Consider the following 25,568-nt stretch of genomic DNA (forward strand, 5'->3'; position numbering starts at 1 on the left):
AGGGTTTTTATATAGATCTTGTAATTTACTTGGCCAACTTACTGTAAAATGGTAGCAGAATTTGAAAGCTAGGAAGCTTGGATGTTTTTCCTACACTGCAGCCACTTACGCTTTTCTTCAGACATGTCTGTGTGTAAGGCACTTGAATTTTAGAGACTCATAAACTTTCTTCAGAAGGCACAGTGCAACTTGATGCTGAGATGAAATGCTGGACTGAGCCTAAAAATGAAAGCCTCACTACAGCAGTGCTGTGCACAAGCGGTGCACTCCACAGGCACAACTAAGCTGGCTTTGGTCCCAGAATGTCACTACTTGTCATCTGTGTGACTTCAGTGCCTCTGTGGTGGTTTGTCCTCCCTAGGTAGGGGTGTCAAAACCTTTTTACGTTACAGTACCAGACCACTGTAAGGAAGAAACAGATAACCAGTGAACAGCTAGTTTATGTCTTGTACATTTAGTAGATGGTATCACTGTAACATTCCTCACTTTCTATGGCATCCCAAACATGATTGTATTGCTTTCTAGGTAATATAGATAGAGATAAAACACTTACTGAAAACATGGGCTAACCAATTGTGTATAAGATTAATGACCAAAAGCACTTCATGAAATATAACAACTTTGGATGTTTTTTTTAGGTAGCACAGTATACATACACTAAGGGAATATCATGAGTTTTAGATTTTAGTAAGGTCTGGTTCTATATTTTACTACAGTTACTGCTGCAAGGACTCCTTTATGGCATAACATTTTTCCAGGAAGAACTGGAGCTTAATCAGCTATGTTTTGGAAGGTAGGCATTTTATGGAATTATCTTTTTTAAGGGACTTTAAAAATATTTCTAGTTGATATGTATGTGTTCTTCTTATACTGCCAATATCCAGGTGTGCTAAGTAAAACCAAAATGAAGAAAAAAAATACAGTGCAATAAACTTATATGAGGTAAGACTAGTTTTGGAGGCTTGCTCAATTGAGGGGAAAGGGAGCAGAAAAAAAATCACGTTTGTGAGATTTGCTATGAGAACAGATTTGTAGAACTAGATTATCATCTGATAATTAGGACTAAGTATAGCACAGTCTTTACATTCACAGTCTCTCTAGGCAATATTGCCATAAATAATAAAGACTAAATGTCTTTCATTTCATCCTTAGCTGCAGACACTAAGATCCTGACCCACTGATGACAAAAGTTTTGTTAATGACTGTAATAGGGACAGTAGTTTTAAGGTCAAAATTTTCTGTTCAAAGTAAGTTTCTGTTCAAAGTTCCAGGACAATTAGCTGACACTTGCTGAAATGTATAGGCAAGAGCACTTCACCAGGAAAGTCCTCAATCCATTTTAAAACTTGTCATAAATCTGTTTTCTAGATAGATTTTAAACTGTGCTAGCTGTAGTTCATGTCAAACTAAAGTTAGACTATACTCTCAAATTATCAACAAAGCTTTACAAGGTATTTATTTTTCAGTGTTAAGTGGGACTTTGTGAGATATCACCTGCAAAGATTATGCTGTGAGTTGTTAAGAGTGGGGAGGGCTGGTTCTTTGTTGGGGGGGTTTGTTTGGGTTTGGTTTTGGGGTGGGTTTTTTTTTTTGGGAGTCAGCCTGTGCTCCTGTGATCAAGAATGCTGGGTATATTTTTAGGAAGACATTTTCAACCAATTACCTCAGAATACAGTGTCAGAGGCTCTGCTTTGGTTGTGTGCTTTGGTACAGCTGAGAAATCCAGGGAAAAAAATGGCATCATTTCAAAATGGCAGGAACGGGAATGTGAAAAGCATCTGAAATAACACACTTGTATGGTTGTGTTGCCTCTGCCTAGTCCATGTCCCTTTTTATTGTCTCCCTATCAGGCTTCAAGCAACTGGGGAGCCAGGTTATTTATGAATTAAAGAACAAGGGCCTTTCACCTCCTGATTATGGTACAGATTCAGCCCACGTAATCCTGAATGGTCCCTTGGTGACTGAGGGCATATGAAGTGCATTTGGTGGAACCGGTTGCCTGTGCTGGCTGTCCTTGGTGCCTTTAATTGGTCCCTTAATATACAACCAAAACTGTCAGCAAATAACTCTTTTGTTACCAGCCTTAAAGCAGAGGTGAGTTTACACAAGGACCAAACAATTGTCTTAATTTACAGGATCGGAATCTTGTAAATCAAATTGATGCACAAGAGAAAACTTGTAATGCACCTCTTGTGTCACAGCAGACTTTTACCATAGCTCTTTTCTTAGGGCAGTAAACTTTGCCTTTCATAAATATTAAATTCATTTTTTAAATTATTAGAGAGCTATTTTCATGTGGGTTTGTTTTGTGGGTGGTTTCTTTTTTTTTTTTTTTCATTTGGTTTGTTGTTTTCAGGAAGTTGTTCCTGGCCTGAAACCTTGCAAGCCAAGGTTTGGTTCAAAACATGTTTTATGTTCAAGTTACTGCAGACCATTTAAATTAAGCATTTTTAATGGAATTGCTGACACAGCCTTAACTCTAGCTGTTTGAATGGCACCACTTTAATTATATGAGAATTTAATGATTTCAGCTGCAGCTGAACTGACAAACAGCATAACCAAATAAACATCAGCATTTATACAGGCTATGAGTGAGGCAAAACGTAGTAGCAGACTTGGGTAAATACACTCATAAGAACCTGACAGAAATTTTGATAGGAAAAAATAATCAAGAATATTTCAGGCTATAAATAAATACCACCTTAATTTCCTTTTAGAGTGAAACAGAATTGTCACGATGCAATTACACAGTCCTCCTCTCCTTTTATATAAAAAGCATGTGAGACCATCCAGGATGTGTTAAACTTCAGACTGACAAGTGACTCACCAATAAGATAAAAATAGATTTAAACTGAGAAGTAAAGCTGAGAGATATGGGCTTAGCAGTAAGTAGCAGACAGGGAAAAAATGGGAAATTAAAAAAAATTAAAGAAAGAAGTAGGAAATACTATTACAGAACATTAGTTTTGTTTCCAGCATTCTTTCCTATACCACATATTAACTAGAATTAAGATGTCTGCTTAGCAAATGTTGTATACTCTTCTTGCAAAAAGCAAAGTTCATACAGGGACTTGTATCCAAACCTCCACTCCCACTTCAAAATTATGTCCAATTTATTAATATTGATACTTGTATACATAACTTTGCTAATCTCATGCTAGGATAAAGCTGTTTCTAATGAAAACCAAGTTTCTTATATTCGCTAATTACATCTCAGTTATAAAGGCATTTTTTTTTATTTTTCCAAACCAAGATGAGGCCAACAAAGCAATATTTGTGTCACCTAAGCAAGTTTCAGGTCAACAGAACCTGGTTCTTATGGCTGACTTCAGCTACCCAAACATCTGTTGGAAGAACTTGCTATACACAGACCAAGAAAGCCTGCTTTGTCTCAGTTAGTGATCCCAATACCTGGCTGAACATGCTGAAGGTTAGTACTAAGACAAAAGTTTCAGAATTCAGAGGAGTACACTTCAGCTCACTCAAAGCTTGGTTGGGACGGATTCTGTGGGAAGCTTCCATTGAGGACAAAAGAGCTATTGAGTGCTGGGAGATATTCAAGAATACTCTTCTGAAAGCACAAAATCAGTTCATCTTCTTTAAAGGTAGGAGTAGGACCCCCGCCCCCTTGGTTTAATTGCAAGCTTCTTAGTCTGGTAGCAAAAGCAGAAGAGAAGTATCTCGGAGATGAAAAGGCAAACAAATACCCTTTGAGAACTACAAGGGCATTGCCAGGGTGTGCATGACACAGTTAGAAAAGCAAAAGCTCAATTTGAACTGAAAATGGCCAGACATGTCAAAAACTAACAGAAAGAATTCTTCAGGTATGTAAACAACAAGCAGAAACAGACAGAAAATACTGGCTTGCTGTTAAGCAGGGGAGGAGAATTAGTCACCAAAACCCACTGAAAAAGCAGAGGTTCTCAACACCTTCTTCACCTGTCTTTACCAGTACTGCTGGCTCCCAGGCCTTAGGAACAAAAATGCAGGTTGATGTAAACATAGACCCACTGTCCAGTGAAGGAAGAGCTGAGGAGCTTGACCCCTACAAATTAATGGGTCTTGACAACATCTGTCCAAAGGTGTTAAGAGAGCTGGCTGGTGATGTTGCAAGACCACTCTCCGTAATCTTTGAGAAGTCGTAGGGATGGGGGGACATCCCACAAGACTGCACGAAGGCTAATGTCACCCCCATCTACAAGAAAATCTCAAAGGAGAATCCAGAAAATTGTAGGCCCATCAGTCTTCAGTCCCCAGGAAAGTTATGAAACCAATCCTCCTAGAGAGTATCACAAGTCAAATGAAACACAAGATTCATGAATCTGTACTGTCCTTTCCTAAGCGCAAATTGTGCTTAACAAACTATTTGTCAAGCAAGTGGTAAATAACTCCTTTTCAAACTGGTAAGCTGTCACTAGTGGCGTCCCCTCAGGGATTTTGATATTGGGCCCAACACTGTTCATTGTCTTCAGAAGTGATCTGAAAGGTGAGATCAAGCATACCCTGACCAAGTCTGTTGACAATAACAAACTGAGTGGGGAAGTGGACACTTTGGAAGGGAGAGCCACCTTGTAGGAAGACCTGTATATGCTGGAAGAGTGGGCTAACAAGAACCCAAAGAATTTCTACAAGAACAAGTGTAAAGTCTTTCACCTGGGAAAATATAATCCAAGAGTGCAGCAAGGGCTGGGACCTACCCATCTCAGGAGCAGCTCTGTGGAAAGGAGGTAGGGATTCTGGTGGACAGGAAGCTCAATATGAATGAACAGTGTGCAGCTGTGCCAAAGAAAGCCAACAGGATGCTGGGTTACACCAACAAAGGTGTCACCAGCAGAGATAAAAAAGTTGTTATCCCACTCTGCTTGTCAGGCCACAGCTGGAATACTGTGTTCAGTTTTCATTCAAAAAAGATGTGGACAGGCTGGAGAGTGTTCCAAGGAAGAGCCACCAAGATGATCAAAGGACTGGGTAGCCTGAGAGATGAGGAAAGGCTGAGAAAGCTTGGGTTGTTCAGCCTTGAGAAACAAGGGCTCAGGGGAGACCTTATCACCATCTTCCAGTATTTAAAGGATGGCTACACAAAAGACAGACTTCCTTTTTAAAAGGAGTCACATGGAAAAAATGTGGGGTAATGGGCACAAGTTACTCCTAGGAAGGTTATGACTGGGCACAGAGAAGTGGTGGATTACCCACACTGGGCACTTTTAAGGTTCAGCTGGACAGGGTGCTGGGACATCTTGTCTAGACCATGCTTTTTGCCAAGAAAGGTTGGACCAGATGATCCTTGAGGTCCCTTCCAATCTGGTTTTCTATGATTTTAATTCTGCAGTTATCTCTTCTGTGACTTATTCCTCTGCAAATTCAAAATCCCACTTCACACCTTCAGGGTGGTATTCAATATGTCTAACACTTTCTAAAGGAAGTTTTCATGGAGTCTTCTCAAGTAACACCATATTCTAGGAGAATACAGTATCTTTTTCATGCTTTGTTGAGCAACTAGCTTCCCCTCCCTTACAATTTTCTAAAATTCTCTCCATAAAGTTTTCTCTGAGCGTCCACAGCTGACAAAAAATTGTGTGCTATATATCTTTTTCTTGTCAGGCATCCTGATCCTCTTAGATCAATGGGAAATTATACCTTCATTGATGATACCCCAGAGGCTTGTAGGATTTCAGTTTCAACCCTTCAGATCAGAGAGCTATAACATTGACTTCAGTGACTAAAACATCCAATCTCTACTTTTATCTCCACTATTTCTCTGTTCAACATGGAGAGCAACACACAAAGGCATAAAGAATTAACAGTCAAAACAACAACAATCTTATTTCTACCCTCATTTAAAAAAAACACATATGCTGCTCTTCCACTTAAAAGAAAAAAATAAGTTCAGTTCCTAAATTCTTTATTTGTTAATTCAAGCACCTCAAATCTATGGTTTTGCTTTTCAGTATGTACTACAGCATCTTAGTATTGACCAGACTGACTAGATTAACATCTGCCTTATGTCTAAATTTGATCAGAATCCTGAAATCAGTTTTCTCTGCTGCTTTCATCAGTTCCAGCCTTTATTATGAGGGCAAGTGATAATTTTTGCTGTGGGAGATACCGGAAAATACATAGGAACAGTTCTCGGAACAGGCCTGGAAGGTAGAATTTCTTTGTCAGACTGATGGTGTTAGTAAGGTCATGGAGACTCCAATTGCTCCACCTTGCTGGCACTGTCTTGAATCCTATTCTATTCAGTGGCTTGTGCTCAACACAAAAGTGACTGACGTGAGAGTAGAAATTCCCTGATCCTTATCCTTTATCTCCTGCTTTCTTGGATTAATCTGAACCTAAATATTCAAGTGAAAACTCAATAAGGCTGCAGTGATGGAATGAAACTGTGGTTACTTTTTAATGGCGAAGAGGGCTCAATACTAAACTGCTAGCTGTATGAACACTTCAGGAATTGTACTGGGGATAAATAATATAGAATGGTGAAGTGGTAACCGTTGTTTTTTGTGTAAATATGCAGATAATTAACGGATTAATATAATCACTTCAAAGTTTAAAGATAACGGCATTTGCAAGAGGAGTTCACTGCCAGGGATCCAACAGTAAGATAAAGAGCAAATAAGAGAAGAAAAAAATCAGTGGATTATTGACTATGTTGAAAAAGCAATATGGTGTACAACTCCCTTTCTTCCTTGTGTTTCATTTTTATTTCAACCTTGAGCAGAAAGGAGACCCCAAAGAATTGGGAAGACAAACATTAACACATACATGCTTTTTTAAGCATACCAATTCATTTCTCATCCCTGTTTTTCTCTGAGCGCTTCTGATATAGTCATAAGCTTGTTATAATGAACTACAAAAAGAAATCCACTAAACTATTTTAGTAAGTCAAATTAAGACTAACACTGGTATCTGATTTTAGTCTGAGTGTTCTTGCTGTTGTTGTGCATTTAGACTGTGTAGTGATCTGAAGGGGAATTTTAGCTACACTAGCACTGCAGGAGAGTCAACATGAAAATCAAATCGGTAATTATCTAGGCAGGACCTTGTATCAAAATTTGTCTTGCAGGCTACTTCTACTACAGTTTCCTAAGAAAATTTATTTCCTTATTGTCTTTAGCAATTTTTTAAGATATAAAAACATATGCACACAGACATAGGAAGAAAAATTGAAGAGACATTAATACTTCTTCAAATTCTGTGTTCAAATTTAACATAAATATGGAAATAAACCACTTTTGAGTGTACTTCTCATTTTTTGTCACAGATATCGTTATGTAGCCCTTTAGTTTTGAAATATTTTCTCTCATTCCACAGTAATTGACTGATAAAACAAATGCTTAAGTACCAATACTAATTGAAACATATTTGTTGTTTTGTTATGATGAAAATGAAAACCTCATCTCTTCTGATAAAGAGTAGATGAGATATTACATGTACTGCAATCATTTGATAACATAGTGCAGAATTGCTTTCTTTTATCTTTCTTGATCCTTTGTTGATGTAAAGGAAGATAAATTTTACTGTGTTTACCTTGTTTTTAATAAAATTACGGAGTCTTCATTATCGTAAGATTGCTATGTATTATATAGAGAGAGATTATATATTATAGATAAATATGAAATATTGTGCTAACATACTGTAGGAAAAATTAATAACAGGACTTCAAATTGCTCAAAAACATTTTCATCCAAAAGATTTACACAATTATTGCTTCCAAAATAATAGAATATATTTTAAATAATGTTTTTATTAAAATTAGTATTTACCATGTTATGCTAAATCATTCATATAATACAAAATTATAAATATTAAATGTTTAATTTTGCTTAATATATTTAGTTTATTTGCTGATGAACTTTAAGTATGCAGAAATTTGTGTGTATTCTTTTTCTAAGGCAAATATTTAATTTTTTCTTTTTTCATTTTTTTGGATTCTAAGAAAGTAAAATGGAAAGTAGGTATTCAAATTAAAATCACAAACCCAGAAACTCATTAATCTCTCTTTGTTTATAGTTTTTAGAACTTTAGGAATATATATTTTCACCAGAAATTCTTGGTTTATACCTAAAATTGTGTTTCAGGGCATGTCTAGTATTGCTCAAGTTTAAACAGATAGGCTTTTTGGCTTCCTTTAGCTGGATTGAGTAACTCAGTTCTGTATCTTTTTTTGGCTTCCAAAACCTGATTCACTAAGTGTATCTGCAGCAAATCTACTTGACCAGGTGTTTTGATATATTCTGAAGAGAAGTCTCCCTTCACTTTATGATTAGCACTGTCATTTGGGATTCTTGTCAGAAGATTGTGCAGGCTCTGGTTGACAACAGCCAACTAGATGGAGTTATTACTTCAGTATTGACTGAAGCAAATACTAGAAATGAAGTCTGATCTCAGATGAGTGCCCTAACCACTAAACTATGGATTCTCTCTGGTCTAATGAGTTTAATTATTCTGTTCAAAGCTGAGCAGGAGGAAGAGAGAGCCCTGTGCCAAACATGGTTGGAATCTACTGTTTGCTACACCCTGTGATTTGTGTGTTCACAGATCACAGGGTGTGATTGTATCACTTGTATTCTCAAATCAGTGGTAGCCATAATCTCAGAATACAAGTGATGCAAGCAGTCCAGGTTCTATCACAAGCACAGATGTGATTGTATCACTTATATACTCAAATCTCTAAATTTCGCCTCTTGTAGAAGTCTTGCATATTACGTTCTGTTCTTCAGATGCTGGAAGGGATGTGCGTGGTGGGTTTTGCAGCTACTGACTTTTGCTTAGATTTAGGTCCAGTGTTTTAAAACACCTTTGCTCCTTATGCACTTGAGGTTTCTTTATTTTCCATGTCCTGTGGGGAGGGGTGTAGTGTAATATACCAATTCCATACCAAATGTGATTTTAAAGAGAAGAGGGAAAAGCAGACAGGAGATGAAAGTAACAGTAATAAGATCACAGAGCTGAATAAACCATCTCTATGCACTGGTAATGTGTTCTGTTATATTATTTTTATCACTTCAGATTCTCAGATTACCCATCTGCTTTTGTTGACTAGTTTCTGTTGCATTTCCTGGAAGCTGTTTGTTCTGAGAAGCCTGGGTGTGAATGATAGCCTTATATATTAATTCAAGATATTACAGTACAGTACAGGGTCTCCTGTGTGCTAGTTAAGCAATGTCAAAGAGCAGATTCAATATGTAGCACAGTTTACAGTTCTCATGACACATGGTAGCAAAGCAGTCATTAGAATTCTAGCAATGTTTTTGCTTATTTTCAGAAAGTATGTAAGCTGTAAAGATGAATGACAGATAAGCTATGCATTTTAGGCAATGTGTGATTAAATTACAGCAATTTAAGATAAAACACATGAAGTGTTATCATTTTGGCATGGTATTTGCTAAAGAAAAAAAAAATCCTCTCTTCATTACTATACAGTGCTCTATAGTGTCTGTGTCCCTTATCCAAAAGCATATGATTCCTGTTGGTGAACACAGTATCCAGTATTACCTATTTCACTTTTTTTTTTTCAACATCTCTTCTGTGAAATTATCAGTTGCCTTTTATATTGATGTAAGACTTGGAGGGTTTGTTTTTCAGAAGGATATAGCTTCTAAGAGCATGAAAATAATGACAAAAACATATGCAAAATATTAGAAGTGGTTCCATGGACAGTGGGTGTTTCTAGTGAGGATTCTCTACTGTCTGAAACCACAGCTGACCTCGCACTACTGCTTCTCATTGCTATGATACAGACCTTTTTCCTCAGCTCTGCTGTCTGCTTTCCCAAAGTTTGTAGGAAACTAATTACTTTGAAGCATCTCCTTAAAGTTGTCAGCAACTTTGAGTGAAGGTGACAAAAGAAAAAGAATTTTCTAAGTAGGATGTGGCAGAGCCATTGCTGCAGCTTTGTTTTAGTCAATGAGCTTTAAAAAAGGCGGGGGGAGAAACACTGATGTGGAGCCACAGCTTATATTCAAAATATATAACTAATGGGATAACTCTGCCATTGCTGTTATTGTTTTGGAAAGAAATTCAGTGAATACAAGCCTTTATCCAAATCCAATGAGGCAAAAATTATAGCCGTATAAGTTAACATAAATTTTACAGATTAAAGCTGGTTTCACTGTTCTACAGCATCCATTAATAGACAGGTGATTCAGCCTTCTCTCTGTATACTTGTGTGCGTCTTTTGCTCCCTTCCTCTTGACTTTCTTTTTCCAATTATTCTCTAAATATAAAACTCAGACTACTGTGTTTATTTCTGAGGTCTGACTGTCAGCTGCTGGCTCTTTCATGTCTTCTATCTTCTTACTGTCTGTGCACATGAGAGCATGGAAAAATGGACAGAGAAGTTATTTACTGTTTATGCTGCAGATAAGCCCTTAGTGATCAAGGGGAGAATTATTTTCTAGTACTTTAAGAGAAGGACAGGCAGGAAAAGCCACCTTGTTCAGAAAATATTCAAATCTAAATGTTAGGGTTAAAGATGAGTAAAGCACATAAAACATGATAATAACCATCTACTAGCTTTTGGACAAAATATTAACTTCCACTACAGAAAGGATTTTACATAGTATCTCTCTGATGTGATCAGATTTATCTTGTGTGAACTCCTATATGTTGTTCCATGTAATGATTTCTTGGGATGTCTGTATTTATCCCTTCTCTTCTTCTGGAACTCTCTTACCCATTCCTGAAGAGGTGAATTCTAACTAATTTATGATGTTATGATTGCTTCATATCAGATCCACCCTAGATTTATGAATTCTATAATAAATAAATAAATAACATATCCTCTCAATAAAATAGTATTTCCTCCCTATTTAAATACTTCTGTATATTGGAGAAATAGAAAAATCTCCTGGCTGCATTGAAACGGCTATCATGGCTCTCACATAATTCATAAGTGATCAGCTGAGGTAGAAGGGTTATCATTTCAAAATTAGTTCAGGGATAAGAGAAGGAAAGTAAGCAAACAATATATTTCAATAAGTTGGTCAATATTTTAGTTTTACTTTAGTCTGATGGAATGAGATAGAAGATCAGACTGAACTCAAACAGTACAAGCATTTCTGTAATTGTGGTGAGGAATCCTTTACTCCATATTGCAGAATACCACATCTCATGCTCTCAAGCCTCACTTTAACTTCCTCTCAATGAGAAATGCCCAGTGTTAGCATGTGAATAGAACATATCCGTGCTCATTTTCGTGGAGAGAATTTTGAAAGCCCAATTTAGTTTTTATTCACTGGCTGCATCAGAAATCAAAGCGTTGTGCTTCCAAGAGAGCTGGTCTACGTAAGACATTACAGACCAGGCTTTGTCTTGTAACAACGTTTTTTTCCAGGGAGACACCCCAGTTCAGACCTCTATTCCTGAAGGGAATTGTCTTTGAGATGAAGGTGACATAGGTGGAATTCAAAAGATGTCTCTTCCCTCCCATTGTCATCCCTCCCCTTCTGCCCTGGCTCCGCCCACCCCCCCAGTAAACCACCTGAGATTTCAATACAAAACAAGTTAAAGATATTTTCGTATTCCCCTACAGAAACAGGAAAACAAGGCAACTACTGGATTTTAAAGCTCATGTTGTAACAGCCTTTCAATCTTGATACTAGAATGATGTTCTGACACCTTTTTTCCACTGAATAACCGGTTAAAGTGCTGTGTCAGAATCCAAAACTAGATTGAGAAATACTTTATAACAGATTATCCTTCTGGTGCGTTTAAAATCTGTTAGTGATGTAAAGACATTAGTTAGTGACACGAAGAGATTTACCTTAATGGTGCTATTAACAAATGCCTCTTAAAACATTTATGGAAAATCAATTTAGAGCTACTGCACTATCATAATTAAAAATTTTTGAAAGTCCCTGAATGCTTATTTACATAATAGACCATAATGGCTCTCAAGTGATCATTTTAATCTACCACATAAATAACATGAAGGTTTAGCTTTTCATAACATGCATTTACCTAGATGTCCCTATTGGCATATGAAAATTTTGCTTGGCCATTTATGAGGTCATTAGAAAGTTTGATTGTTTATTTGATGTTTTCTTAATTTTCTCATTTCTGAGCAGAAACGTGGTTGTTACTTTACTTTCTGTATGTACTCTTTGCACAGGTACTCTAGTCGCTTGATAGCATTTGTGAAATTTAGAAAGAGGCATGGACTACCTTGGGATAAAGTTCTGACAATTACAGTTTCAGAACTTGCACTAATGACTATTGTTTTCATGTGATTATAAATCAAATAGCTGTGTCATCATTATGTATCTTCAGTTAGGATTTTCTTTGTTATTTTCTTCAGCTTCCATATATTGATTATAAATTCTTTAATGATATAACCATGCAGGACCATGATAATTTACTAAAATATAGCTAGACAAAGTAGCTACAAGGTGAAAGTGGTCATAGAAGTTTTAGTTGCTTGCTGGCATTAGTGTACAAGGACCTCAAGTGCCCTAACGGGATTGAGTATTTACAAAACATAACACTGCATCTGAACACTGAAAAGCTTTTTAATCTTCCCATGATGTGTGACATTTGAAGGAATGACAGAGAGCAAAGCACCTAACCCTTGTACATGTAAATCCTGCCTATGATGTGAGATGAGTACTTAAAAACCCAACATCGACTTAAGAAAATATAAATGCGGGGTAACTTTCTTTTTCCTTTTATAGCCATGTTCTATGACAAATAGAAGGAGTCTCATTAGAATGACTTACTATCAGCTTCTGAATTCAGAACTCCATTCAGTTACAGTTTAAAGTCATCTGCAAGAGCATATACTGGATAAATTGGAAGTCATAGTAAACTAGTTACTTTGAAAGACTGAACAGCAATACTAGGATTAATTACATTGTCAAGGAAACTAATCCTTACTCAGTTTATGTGTCCTTTTCTAAAACAATTGCAATAAAATTTTTAAGTCCTAGACCTGCTACTACTTACCCCTCCTAAGGCAGTACAGTTGGTATCTCTATATGCAGAGTTGATGTGGATGGATGTGAGACAGATTTAATTACACATAGAACATCTGGGTTTTTTTTTCTGAGCATGAAAGGAGAAATTATCTTGCTAAGTCCAACTGAAACAGAAAGACTATGAAGTGCTGTTTAACATACCCTGACTCAGAGCCCTGAAAAGTTAGTCTTACTAAGCCCTGGGTAAGAATTCTTTTGTATTTTGACTCAATTGACTTCACAAAAATTACATCGTTATGTAATTTCTTTGTTAGGTTTTGTTTGTCTAGGTCAGTAAAATATCAGCCACCTGAAATGGGCTGAGATTAAAAGTACAGAAAAAATGGGAACTATTCAAGAAAACTGCTATATAAAATTATCAACATAATTAAGAAGCTCGAACATAAATATATAATAGTGAAAGGTAAATAATGTTAGTAAAACCAGTGATCTGAAATGGGCTGAAAATTCTAGACAACCACACTACAGAACTCACTTGTGCTAACATGTATTCTTTTAGAACAAAAAACTAAGCAAACTTGTAACTAAATAAGTGTTTGGCTGCTCCTAAGGTGCTTATCTATTGAAATTTAATCAGTTGTTTAAGTAAGAAAATACATGTACACTAGACAAATATATCCTGCTGACCCTCTGGAAGATGTATATTAATTTTCTCAAAGCTAATAAATGTATATCCTGTGCTACAAATACAGTGCATGTGAGAATAATTAAATAATTATTTAAAATCCCAAAGTAGTATCAATCAAGAATTTCAAGCTGCTATAATCTCTACCTGTGTGTTTCCAGATCAGGTTACTGTGTTTTTAAATTCCCTTCCTTACCACTACAACAAGAATATCTCTCTGTCATGGCCTAACTCTTCTGGATCCAGTACATCTATAGTGTCACCAAGATTATGCAGCTCCTACCACAGATCTTACTTGCTCTTTCTTATTGGCAAAACTGGGATATAAGTTGCTGTGAACTAAATGCTGCTAACAAATTTCTAGATAAAATAAAACAGTTGATAGCTTTTTCAGATTTTGAAGCCTTGAAAGTTCAACTACAGTTCATAGAATCATTTCATGTAGATTTTTAATTATTATGTTTCCACTACCAGATTTTCCTTTGAAACCGTTTTTGTCTGTCATACTGTTTTCACAATGACTATTGACGAAGTTGAACTTTTTAATAGCTATTTCATCACTGAAATAGCTATTTCATCACTGAAATCACTATAGCTTTTTAATAGCTATTTCATCACTGAAAATATCAGTCAATAATTAAGAACAAAGTACATGCTTGTGAACAAAATTCATGCTCAGTCTCCTTTTCAAGTTCAGAAACTGGTTCTGATTTCAGAGAAGATATTCTGTATTTCCTTTGTAGTTATACTTGTAATGTGATTCCAAATATGATAATTTCTTTAAATTCCCTGATAACAATCTGTTCTTCTGACTTTCTACAGAAAGATGAATAAGCCAGAGCTATTTAAGTATACTTAACACTAAAGCTCTGCCAGTTTCATGTCAAGTTTTGGGGTTGGATTTTTTTTTGCTTTTGAGCTGTATTACAGTGCAAGGAAATACTGCTTCATATAGTATCAAAGGTGTGCTGAAATATCTATAAAGAACTCTTACTAAATTTGCTCTCACACTTTTTCCCCACTTTTTCAAACACTGAAAGATAACAGAAGGCTCGGGATGAAAACAAAAGTTATTCTCTGTGAAAAGTTTGCTGAATCCACTGCGTCTGTGACGTATCACTTCCAAAAGAAAAACATGTTTCAAGGAAATTTTATTTAAATAAAAGGAAGTCAGTTATCCCTTTTTATTCTATGCATGTCATCTCACAGAAGACATTATAGTTTACTGCAGAGAGCACTGTGGCAAAAATCAGAGGTGGGGGCAAAACATTTCAGGACAAAGAATCCTACATCATTACATGTTTGTTCTAATGCATTTCACAATACTGTAGCCAGAACCTTGTACGGCTCTTAAATGAAAAAATAATGTCTAATGATTCAGCAGGTAACTAGAAACTTTTGCAAAATAGCATCTTTGTTTACACCAGCAGACGTCCCAATACATCTGTAGGTGCTGCACATGGTAGTAAACTCTCCGCACTTGGATCTTCCTCTATGTGAACATTGCACCTGCAGACCAAGTGCAAACAAAACTCAAGTTATATTTGTCTACAGCTGCTTCCTAAACTTTCAAAGCACTACAAACAATCTAATGTGATCTTCAGACAGCAAGTGTTAGTAATGCTGTTCTCTCAATTAAGAAATCCCCAAATCACAAAGATATTCATACTTTTTTGCCTGATCCAGTGCAGCTTCTGAAGTCTTATCCACAAAATGAAGATCCTGTATTCAAGTTTTTACATTAACTAAAAACATGATAGAATTTGCATTTTCCCCTGAACCACGACATAAGTATATATGGGTGCTTTACTCTTTCACTTGCTCCTGTTAGGCATGGTGCTGAGGAAAGAATAGGTGTCCATAGACTAAAAGAACTAATTAAACTCATGTCAGCCTCTCAACGCTTTGAGAGTAAGATTTCTGCTTTCTTATTTCTCCTTTATCTGAATCCACAGCTTTTCTTCTGCCATTTCCATATAGAAAGTAGCTTCTGATTTGCAGACCTGAATTTGCTCCCTGCTCCAGATGTTCTTACTCTTACCCATCTTTCTGTCTCTAGCCTAAAATAGTACATCTAGATGTGGTAGGTACAGATGAGCTGAAATGCATCCAATTTTTTATGTCATCTGGCCTTCCCTTCATCTGTAATATGTTCTACTCACCCTAGTTTTTGATCTTAGCTCATGTACACTGCCAGAACAGATTCTGTCCTGACCTGGAACCTCATGCGCACCTAATATCTGGGCTTGATTATGCACCTCTCTCATTTCTGATTTGGTGATAAAACTTGGAAAAGAACAGACATTATTACCTTGCACTAGAATATTATTCTAAGTAATTTGCCCCATAACTATTGAGACTAGATGTTGGTAAACAATACTCTTATTTTCCTCTTTTCCTTAAGTATCTTTAGTATTGCATATTCTTTTCTGAAGTTCTGAAAGAGAAGCACAGCTACAAATTAGCTCTGAGATTTCAGTTCCATTTATTGGAGTTTTCTTAATATTCACACTTCCTTATGTTATTTTGATGCTCACAATAAGAGATGCGCATTTCTTCAAGCTCTGTGCTGCTGCACTAACAATCATGGTCTGCCTGCCTCATGACTACCAGTTTGAAAATTAGTTTGCAATAATGTGTTTTATTTTCTAGCTAAACACACATTTAAATATTGCATGAACCTGGCTCCCTTCCAGCACACATTTTACTAAAGCCAGCTGTGAAGTAATTATTGAACAGCCTAAAAATGGCTTTCGAGTGTAGAACAATGTGAATTTTGTCCAATTTTGATTCACATACTGAGTTTTGACTAAATACCACATTCTAGGAGTTCATTCTCTTACAAAATGGAGTCTCTGAACAACTAGGTCAAGGACTGATTGTAGCAGAATTTACTGACATAAAGGAGCGTGCTTTTTCCTAAATAAACTATGTGCTTTCAAGCACCAATGAAGGCAAAATAATAAAGAGGCAAAGGCACGGCAATTCTGTTTCGGAGTAAAAATACACAATATAAAATGTTAAATATACTACATATATAGTTTCTTTTTACAGAAGTATAATGTTTTCTTTCTTTAGCATTTGTAATCTAGTCACATTCTGATGGAGATGTTACATATTTCTGATGGGTTTCCCACTGCTTATATGCTTTTCAGGCACATTTAGATGTACCTTTTTATACCATTTGAACTTCTCACATGGATTTGCACAAACATGAGGCATTTGTTTTTAAATACAAATTATTGTCTCCAGGAGAAGCATAGCCTAATTTTTGAGCTTTTTATGATGACTCATATATTTTCTAAAAAATAAAACCCTCTATTCTAGCAGTAAGATTCTATCAGTTCTGCATTTGCATGCTAATGAACAGAAGTATTTAAATTTCTAAAGATATCTATTGCTGGCTAGACACTGCTTAGCTGCTCCCTGTTAAAATGGTGATTAGAAATTAATATAACGGTCCCATGCAGTCGCAGCTTGAGATTTATAATATGTAAAGAACAATCATTCATAAAGGGGCCATGCTTGTGGATGCTGTATTTAATTAATGCCCAAGAGAAAGAGCAAAAGTGGAGGTGAAAAAGTACTGCATCTGTATTCTGAAATTGTAGTGATGTTAAACATTGCATGGCAGGTTTAATGGCATTTACACATCTAGCTAGCATAGTGGTTTACTCACAACAAACGGTACTGTCTGCCTTCGGGAGACCAGGTTTTTGTGGTAAATTTGGGACCATGCTGTAGATTTCCATTTTATTTTCTGTGTTGATTTGTGTGAAGTCCACCACCACAAATACCCAAGTTCCTCCATTCAAGTCCCTTCAACTTTGTGCATCGGATACCCAAAATTGTTCTTTACCCGTAGTAATGTCTTTAGGCTTGTGATGAGAAGGATGCCATGCAGCAACAATCTGTACAAGTCATACCAATCATTTATGTTGAGACTGACACTTCCCTTTTTATTCCTAGCTGCTACTAGCTCATGTGAGAAGATAAAAGTATATGTGGTGTGAAGAGGGTACATGTAATAGCTACATTTACAAAGAGCAAATGCTGCAGCAAATCAAAGATTGAAATCTTGTGCTCATCCCAAACAAATGTCTTTGTATTATAGGGAGAGATTTAAATACCACTAGAGATGCTAAAAAGATTTAAAAAAAAATAAAGCAAAAACCAACAAAATGCTACTATACCATGCAACTATGCATTAGTACAGCAGAAAGCATCTTATCATAAAACCACAGAAAGTTAGGGCTGGAAAGGACCTTAAGATCATCTAGTGCCATGGGCAGGGGTGCTTCACACTAGACCAAGGCTCTCTCCAACATGGCCTTGAACACTGCCAGGGATGGAGCATTTGCCGCTTCTTTGGGCAGCCTGTTCCAGTGCTTCACCACCCTAACAGTAAAGAACTTCCTCTTTATATCTAACCTGAACTTCCCCTGTTTAAGTTTAAACCCATTATCCCCTGTCTTATCACTACAGTCCCTGATGAAGAATCCCTCCCCAGCATCCCTATAGGCCCCCTTCAGATACTGGAAGGCTGCTCTGAGGTCTCCACGCAGCCTTCTCTTCTCCAGCCTGAACAGCCTCAACTTTCTCAGCCTGTCTTTGTATGGGAGGTGTTCCAGCCCCCTGATCATCCTTGTGGCATGCCACAAAGCGAGTCCCAGGCTAGACTTTGGTCTAGAAGTTGCAGCTGGAGGAATGCAATAGTAGGACAATAACAGAATAAAGTCCTACTCTACTCGCCCAAGTTTGGCTGCTGTTTGCTAAACCAGCAGAGAAAAAGCCCCAGCTGAAATTACCAGGCTTAGTTGTAAGCCAGGCACTAATGCAACAGTCACCTTAGGAAAAACAGACAAGACTGGTGTCAGTAAAAAATCCCAAGAGGTCAGGCAACGCAGTGCTCCTTACAGCCACTTCTGTCCTCAGCACAAATGAAACTGTTACCAAGGCTGGACTTCTTTGCTCACTGTTTTTCAAAGCTCAGCTGCTAATTGAGACTTGGGCAGAGAAGGGGTACCAAAGGTCCTATTGTGTAAGAGCTCATTTTGTTGAAATATAAATCTGGGAAAATATAAAAGTTTAAGCCTGAATATGTATTTCTGATCACATCAGTACAGCAGTGTTATTACAATATGTAAATGCAAAAAGATGTCTTCCTTAGCTGACACCATCTTCGCAACTAACCATTTATGCACTCAGAGTAGCAGTGGGACCATCTAGTGGACACCCTTCCTGAGGACATGTATGTTCCTGTGAATCTGTAGACACCTTAGCTCACCATGGGTTAAGCCTTGGTAGCTTAGGCAATGTGCTTGGCTTCTTGCTACCTGCAGTAATGGAATGTTATTCCCAGATAGCTTTCCATATCTGTGCTTTTAGGCGGTAAGTGGATGAGCTTAGTGTTTTATTCATAGTTTCAAAATGGTTCCACTTAAGCAGCATTCAGTCTGAAGAAATGCTGGTGTTGTTCTTTGTCTTTCTCTGTTTGGAAATGCTACGGCAATTGGCAGGCAAGCTTGTTTTCCATCTTGAGGCAGAATTTATGCCACAACTAAAGGATGCCCCTACTCATTCCAACACCCCCAAACTAGTGTTAGATTTCTCCTTCAGGTGTGATGCAAGTACAGCATGGAGTCACGTTCAGCTTCAGACAGATTATCTGTGGCAGAGGGTTTCAGATAAAATACCTGTGTGCATCTTGATCAAGGATCCTTCCCACAAGACCTCACTGAGCTCTATATTGCTGCAGATTAACTTGTCATCTTCATACGCTGTACTTGTAGCTTGGTTGCAATATAAAAATATTCTCCAAGTCATCCTTCAGAAACCATCTGCTTCCTGCAGCAGAGAAAAAGTATCTGAGACCACTATTCTTGAGAGCAGCTATTTTCATGCCATGGTGACTACTTTGGTTTACAGACTGCTGTAGCTATATTGCCATATTGCTATATCACTAAAAAAAGTCTGACTTTTTGTCCAATTTCTCCTTCAACAAGGTGGCCAACCCACATCTGCTGTGGTGAGGCAGATGTTGACGTGATTCATTCAAACTCTAAAGCTGACAGTCTCTCAATGGAGTGAAAAGAAGAATGCTCTTTGCAGCTGGGGGAAAAGGATTTCAGACCATGTTATGCCAACACCTTCAAAGCCTGAATCAATGACCTTAGGACTGATCCTAAGCTGGTGATTAATTCTGATATTTCTGATTTATTTTTGGCCAGCCAGCATTAGCAATTTCTCTCACATATCAATTGCAAAACAATGCCTCAGTAGCAGTATAAAACCTGGAGAAAGGAGGCTTATTACCATGACAAGGAAAAAAATAGTGTTTTGACAGCCACTTAGAAAATAGAGCAGATAGCTATGTTTAATTTCTGAAAGTCTCAACTTTTGTGTCACCCTCAAATTATCATAGCACAGTAGCACTAAGATATGCAAGCATAAAGTAAAATCAAACTTTTTCTGTAACCTTATTAGTTTTTTTCTGCATTTGTTCTGTGTTAGAAATTAATAACTTTTCAGCTTTTTTTTTTTTCTTTTGAGGAATATTTCCTCATTTTCTGCCAGGATACGTACTATCTTACAAAGAGATACTGTGTCAGGAAATGGCAAAGCCTCACTGAAATCCTGCTTTTTCTTTTTCAGTAAGGCTTAATGGAATTGGTAGAAAGAACAGTAATATAATAGAAACAGTATATATATTTTTTTTGTGGGGAATGCAAAAAGAATGTACTGCTTTAAATTTCATGGGGATTTCTCTTAGCTTTTCATGAAAAAGCAATAAGACATCTGCCGTAGTCTACTTAGTCTAATAAAATTATTAATATTGTTCTTTAAGGAGGCCATTTTCATTCTAAGTTTTGCTACAATTCCTATTGCAGCACTGACTGGCTGTTCGTGAGAAGGAAACCATTCCAAATCTGCAGAATCTGTCTCTTTCCCCATGCAACCACTATGTTCTCTAAGCTAAAAAATAAATAGGACAAGTAACTGTACCACTGAGACTGAGTCAGGCTCTCTGACTCAAAATCCTTATTAGGAAAGGTAGGTTAATAACATTTCCTAGAGACATTAGGAGGTGAGCTAGGGTTTGTGCAATAGCGGTGTACAGGTAATGTACCCTATTCACCTTTTGTTGTATTAACTAGAATCTCACAAGAACTATACAGTGATTGTGGGTCGTATGTTTAGGCTTTAAGAAGCTATTTTTTTTTGGCTTTTCTGCGTTCTCCTGAGGCTGAAATATCACTTTCTTGATTGTTCGTTGACTTTCAGGGCCAAAAGGACAGGAATCAGACATAGCACAATGCTACTAATTATGGTGCAGTGGGCATCTATGCTGCAACATGGTTGTGTTTTTTTGATATAAAACCAGTATAATGTTTGAAATAAAGTATCTGTTAAAAAAGTCCCAAAGAGAAATAATCTAATAGTCAGTGCATAAACATTGTATTTAATTTAAAAAAAATAAAATATAAATTGATGAAACAGCTTTTAGCTCTGAGGTTCATAAAAAATGGCAGGTACTGATTTAAGGGATCGATTTAAGTTCATTGACCATTTTTAAAGTCTTCCCAAACAAGTTATAATCATGTATTATTGCCAGTAGGTAGTTTTATGGACTCGCAACTACATGCCTAGATGCTAATATCTTATTAACCTGTTTAGGGGAAGCATATCATGAACAGCTGAGAGGAATTTCTGAGAAACCTAAGGTAAAAGACTGGATCCAGTAATTGCACTCTTGCGAGAAAGCAGCAGAATAAGTGACCTTTTGAATCAAAAGCTACTATTCAGGAGAGCATAAAAGAGAGGTCTTATATTTATTTTTTATTATTATTAACATTTACATTTTCCTCTTTTCACTGTTTCTGCTGTAAGAATGCCTTTACAGTTGATTTCTTGAAAAGGGGCAGTTTGACTTATTAAACCAGGCTGGTGCAGTTTAAATATGCAACTGGTTACTATGGCAACAGTTTGACACAGCTTATCTTGTTTTAGGGAGTGCGTGCAGCCTGTTGTTATGGCGATTTGGAACACCACTATTTCCCCCCCTGCCCCACAGATAATAAAACACTAGTTAAAATGAGTTCAATAATTAAAAATCCAAGCCTGTTTTAATATCTTGTGGAATGCTGTAGTTTCTCAGATTTTGCAAATAAAACTTGACTGGAACTGAGAAAGAAAGAAAGAACCAAAGTTCCTGAAGAAATAAGGATAAAGGATTATATTTTATGACACTGAGAGGCAAAGGTAGATTGTAGAGGCATTTTGCAGCAGATGAAATTTCACTTGTTAATCCACTCTTTTCTGCCTTCATGAAAAAAACATTACTTCCTGTCTTTCAGATTTCTTGAGGAGGAAAATCTAAATAAATGGATATAGAAGGACCAATGTAAATTATCACCCAAAGTGTTTAGCATTACAAGCAGGGTGAATATTCTAGTTGAAATTTCATAAACAGTAGCAGTAAATGATCAGAATTCTGCCCTAAAATAAACCTTTTTCAAAAAACCCCACATTCTTTAAGAACTTAAATATATACTCTTGTCCTTAATTATACATACATTTCACATTACAAGATAAGTAATGATGCAGAAGCCTGAATATTTTAAATAAGCAAGAAATCCATGTGTTGTTTGCTACAGGCATATTGAATAAGTCCGTACGCTTTGATCTTCAGAAAAAGTCAATTCACTTTTAAGCAAGAGTTGAAGTGGTCCTGGGAGTAAAGAAGAGATCTGAGGGACATCCATCCATCCATCCAACCAGAACCAGGAAATAAAGAAAAACAGGAAAAAAACTTTGGTGCAGTTATCCAGTCCTAAAAAAATTAAGTCCACCTGCTGTAGTATGGCCACTTCATCAAAACATTAACGCTTTTGAAATGAAGCTTGTGCTTATGAACTGCTCAAGTTTGGAAGCAGGTAACCCAAATATATTAGTCCTATTTTTACTTAATTTCTTCTAGAAAAAAAACTATTTAAGAGTTCCACAAGGGAAAATGGGTCATCAGAAGATCCTCAGCAGATTCTAGGCAGGACAAATTCTCTTATTTACCACCGAATTTTGTCTGCAAGGGTGCCATCCTGTAAATGTGAAACATGTTCATACTGTTCTTTTTCAAACCTTTTTCAAAACCATAGTAGCTTTACTGGTTTAACTGGATGGTTCATCTAGTTCAGTATTCTGTCCCCCAAAACAACCATAAGCAAACATTTAATGGGGAATAAGGTTAGGGAAAGAAGACCTAATGCTCATCCGTTATTTGTTTCTTTTTGGTTCAGGGGATTTCTTTGAACTGTTCTGATTTGTCTGTTTAAGAACGTGCCACAGGCTTTTCTTCCAGCTACCTGAATTCTCATCATCTTCTTCTACCCACAATGTTTCTACACATTCTACACGTTCCATATACACATACATTGGCCCATATACAACAGAGGAATGGCACGAGATTTTTTTTCTGTAAAAATTTTATCCTTTCCTCTCTACAAAATTTATTGATAGCATTCATCTGCCGTTTGCCTCAATAAAGTATTTACTCTAGATAAAAAATACCCCACCATTCTAGACTGCACCTGGAATAATCTGAGATGATTCATTCTCAGTTCTCTGGAAGATAATGGTTTATGTTTCTGCTGCAAAGCAGGGATTTGAAATTTGATATTAAGAAAATGTTCTTTCTCTGTAAGAAAAGACATGATTCAGTGCAGTAGTCATAAACTCTGGATTCAATTTAGGTCCAGCACACGTAAGGACATAGCTTCTCAACATTTTCTTGTGGAGATTTTGAGCTAGTTTACATACATCTCCTTTTAAAGTGCTTAGTTCTTCCTACGTGTGTTATAAATAGATGGGACATTTTGAAGATAATGTTGCCTAAATCCATCTGTTTTTACAAGTTCAGGTTTTAGCAGGTTTGGAAAATTTTGGCTGAAATACTAATGGGGGTTATCACTGTTGGGTTTTGGTGGTTTTGTTTATTTGGGTTTGTGGGGTTTTTTTAAAAAAGTTGTCTGGTTTAAGTTATACTGTGTATGAATTTTTCATTATTTACAATAGTTGTTCTGGGATAGTTGCTGGCACTTCTCAACATCCCTATCACTATTTCAGTTTTTACTATGAAACATTGATTGATGGCTTGGCTTTGCGAACAAAGATTTGGGAAGGGCATTACCCACGCTTACTACAAGCATGATGACCAAGAGCATGTGGGGTATGGAAAACGGGTTGGAAAAAAGGCAGCTCAGGCAATCAGGATGTGTCCGACCAGACTGACATCTCCTGGGCAATCACGAGCGACCCATGCCCTGGTCCCCCCCCATACAAGGTTGGATCTGCAGCTTCCCATGCACCTTGTCACCTGCTGTTTCGACCCTCGCCTGCCCATACAGACAAGTGAGAGTAAGCCCTTCCAGCCTGTGCAGTGGATTTTTTTAGGTGAGGGCATAAAACCTAGGACCTGAGGACTTTGCTGTCACCGTCCTAGCTAGCTAGGCCATGGCAATTAAACCTCAGATGTAAAGGGTGAGGCCAGTTCTGCTCACACTGCCCTCGCTATGAAACATAAATTATTAGTATGTGACATTTATCAACTTAACTTTGAAATTCCCATCTCACATGTAATTTTGTCTGTAAAGAAGCAAACCAACTTTCATAGGTGTGATGTCCTCAAAGATGTTTACAAAAAATAGTCTAGATTTAAAAATGCATGTAGAAATGATGCACACGATGAATTCACTTCCTGAATAGCCGTTTGGGAATCCAGCATGAAAAGACGGATTTTATATCAAATCTGAATGTTGTGCCTCAGGCCTCGCTCTTCTTCTTTGTAATAGCATCAAAGTTGCTTTGAGTTTTCCAATTAATTTCTTTAAAACACTGTTATTGCCTTGCTTTAATATTTCTTCTCTCTTTGCCTTTTTTTTCCCCTCCTCTGATAACTATCAGGAAGCTTAATGACTTTTAGTCCCACTCTTGTCCCCTTTCTGGTGGTGTCTGTGAATTTAATTTCTTTCTGAGCTTGTACCTTTGAAAGCTTCATTCCCTCCAGCATTCTGCCTCCTTGTTTCTGTTTTCAGTTTTTTCTAACCTTATTCATGATACGTTAACGACAGATAGGGTTTCAGATCTTCTTCTCTTCTTTTAAGAAAATCCTACTGCTGCTTTCATGGCAGGGAACATGAATTATAAAACACAGTGCAGGAACCTTTTCCTGTCCTTTATATATCCACAGAAAGGATGAGGGAAAAATTACTCTGAAGCAGCCCAGCATAAGGCTGGATGTAGCACACAAGATAAAATACATGTGGCTGGCCATGACAAAGGTAGTGGAGGTAGCTAAATGTCTTTTGACTGTCATTTTATGGGTGACTGCAGATGTGTGAAAGACATGTTTTCCATTTTGCCTAAAGCTAGGCAAATCTGTGAGCTGACAGTAAACTTGAAAGAATAAATCACTGATCAGCTCATACAAGGTATCAGCTTTAAGTGCTTGGTGTTTTTAAGTACTCTGCCATTATTAGCTATTGGTTCTTACTATAGGCCTGTGAAGCAGAGGATTCCTGTTTACCCCTGTGTTTGAGTATAGAGAAGTAACCTAGACTCAGGGGTAAGGCAACTCCATAGATGCCCTTGAGTCTCTTGGTCTAAGTGACTTGCCCAGGGCCACTCAGATAGCAAAGGGTGGGACTAGCACTCAGTAGCTGTCTGGGCTTTACTCACCATCAAGCCCCTAGACTTGAAGCTCTTCAAAAGCTGAAGTGTCACCCCTGCTCTCTGATCTTTCTATCAGTGGAAATTCAGCATTAAAAAGCTGGTTCGAATTACAGACACGTAGCACCTTCCAATAGCCATGTGAGCAGGCAGGGGAATGCAGTTTATATTGCACATCTGAAAAATTCATCTTATTGTTAAAGATATTAAACAACAGCTTCAAAATTTCAGATTATTCTTTT

At 37.1% G+C, this 25,568-nt stretch overlaps 1 long non-coding RNA gene across 1 annotated transcript; it reads left to right on the plus strand.

Moving 5' to 3' along the window:
* The first annotated feature begins 893 nt into the window (after positions 1-893).
* Positions 894-22,697, plus strand: LOC136007335 (uncharacterized). Its single transcript, XR_010609631.1, has 3 exons — positions 894-942; positions 1,851-2,094; positions 22,260-22,697. It is a non-coding gene; the product is annotated as an uncharacterized LOC136007335 (long non-coding RNA).
* The last annotated feature ends 2,871 nt before the right edge of the window (positions 22,698-25,568 follow it).

Source organism: Lathamus discolor, chromosome 1 (genome assembly GCF_037157495.1).
Source record: "Lathamus discolor isolate bLatDis1 chromosome 1, bLatDis1.hap1, whole genome shotgun sequence".
Lineage (NCBI taxonomy): Eukaryota > Metazoa > Chordata > Aves > Psittaciformes > Psittacidae > Lathamus > Lathamus discolor.